The 2,215-nt window shown below is 38.7% G+C and overlaps 1 non-coding gene across 1 annotated transcript; it reads right to left on the reverse strand.

Moving 5' to 3' along the window:
- Positions 1–879: 879 nt before the first annotated feature.
- LOC112773469 (small nucleolar RNA R71) lies at positions 880–987 on the reverse strand. Its single transcript, XR_003188017.1, has one exon. It is a non-coding gene; the product is annotated as a small nucleolar RNA R71 (small nucleolar RNA).
- Positions 988–2,215: the final 1,228 nt, after the last annotated feature.

The following is a 2,215-nucleotide window of genomic DNA, read 5'->3' on the forward strand; positions in this document are numbered from 1 at the left end:
CCTCTTTTTCAAAATTTCTTCTTAATTAATTAATTGTTTTAAATTTAATTTAATTTCATTTTTTTTAATTTTCTAATTTCAACTTTAATTTTAAATTAAAAACAAAAATATTTTTATTTTAATTTTGTTTAATTTTCGAATTCTCTTATCTCTCATCCCCTTCTGTTTATTTATTCATCTACTAACACCCCTCTTTCACTCAAGAATTCGAACCCATTCCTTTCCCCTGTGCTTGGATTCTTATCTTTTTTCTTTTTGCTACTCTTCACTTCTTATACTTACATAAGGAATCTCTATACTGTGACATAGAGGATTCCATATTTTCTTTTGTGTTCTCTTCTTTTTCACATGAGCAGGAGCAAGGACAAAAACATTCTTGTTGAAGCTGATTCGGAACCTGAAAGGACTCTGAAGAGGAAGCTAAGAGAAGCTAAAATACAACACTCTGAAGAGGACTTTACTGAAATTTTCGAAAAAGAAGGAGACATGGCCAAAAATAATAACAATGCAAGGAAGATGCTTGGTGACTTTACTGCACCAAATTTCAACTTACATGGAAGAAACATCTCAATCCCTGCCATTGGAGCAAACAATTTTGAGTTTGAACCTCAATTAGTTTCTCTGATGCAACAGAATTGCAAGTTTTATGGACTTCCATCAGAAGATCCTTTTCAGTTCTTAACTAAATTCTTGCAGATCTGTGATACTGTTAAGACCAATGGGGTTGATCCCGAGGTCTACAGGCTTATGCTTTTCCCGTTTGCTATAAGAGACAGAGCTAGAATATGGTTGGATTCTCAACCTAAAGATAGCCTGAACTCTTGGGATAAGCTGGTCACGGCTTTCTTAGCCAAGTTCTTTCCTCCTCAAAAGCTTAGTAAGCTTAGAGTGGATGTTCAAACCTTCAAACATAAAGAAGGTGAATCCCTCTATAAAGCTTGGGAGAGATACAAGGAACTGACCAAAAAGTGTCCTTCTGACATGCTTTCAGAATGGACCATCCTGGATATATTCTATGATGGTGTGTCTGAGCTATCAAAGATGTCACTGGACCATTCTGCAGGTGGATCCATTCACCTGAAGAAAACGCCTGCAGAAGCTCAGGAACTCATTGACATGGTTGCAAATAACCAGTTGATGTACACTTCTGAAAGGAATCCTGTGAGTAATGGGACGCCTCAGAGGAAGGGAGTTCTTGAAATTGATACTCTGAATGCCATATTGGCTCAGAATAAAATATTGACTCAGCAAGTCAATATGAACTCTCAGAGTTTGAATGTATTGAAGGAATCATCCAACAGTACTATAGAGCCATCTTCTGAAGAAGAAGCTTATGATCCTGAGAACCCTGTAATAGCAGAGGTGAATTACATGGGTGAACCCTATGGAAACACCTATAATTCCTCATGGAGAAATCATCCAAATTTCTCATGGAAGGATCAACAAAAGCCTCAACAAGGCTTTAATAATGGTGGAAGAAACAGGTTTAGTAATAGCAAACTTTTTCCATCATCCACTCAGCAACAGACAGAGAATTCTGAGCAGAACCCATCTAGCTTAGCAAATATAGTCTCTGATCTATCTAACACCACTATGAGTTTCATGAATGAAACAAGGTCCTCCATTAGAAATTTGGAGGCACAAGTGGGTCAGCTGAGTAAAAGGGTCACTGAAACTCCTCCTAGTACTCTCCCAAGCAATACAAAAGAAAATCCAAAGAGAGAGTGCAAGGCCATTGACTTGACCATCATGGCCGAACCTACAAGGGAGAAGGAGGACGTGAATCCTAGTGAGGAAGACCTCCTGGGACATTCAGTGACTAATAAGGAGTTTCCCTTTGAGGAACCAAAGGAATCTGAGGCTCATCTAGAGACCATAGAGATTCTATTGAACCTCCTTCTGCCCTTCGTGAGCTCTGATGAGTATTCTTCTTCTGAAAAGAATGAAGACGTCACTGAAGAGCAAGTTGCTAAGTACCTTGGTGCAATCATGAAGCTGAATGCCAGACTATTTGGTAATGAGACTTGGGAAGATGAACCTCTCTTGCTCACCAATGAACTAAATGCATTGGATAGGTAGAAATTGCCTCAAAAGAAATAGGATCCTGGCAAATTTTTAATACCCTGTACCATAGGCACCATGACCTTTGAGAAGGCTCTGTGTGACCTGGGGTCAGGAATAAACTTAATGGCACTCTCTGTAATAGAGAAACTTG

Source organism: Arachis hypogaea, chromosome 18 (assembly GCF_003086295.3).
Source record: "Arachis hypogaea cultivar Tifrunner chromosome 18, arahy.Tifrunner.gnm2.J5K5, whole genome shotgun sequence".
Taxonomy (NCBI): domain Eukaryota; kingdom Viridiplantae; phylum Streptophyta; class Magnoliopsida; order Fabales; family Fabaceae; genus Arachis; species Arachis hypogaea.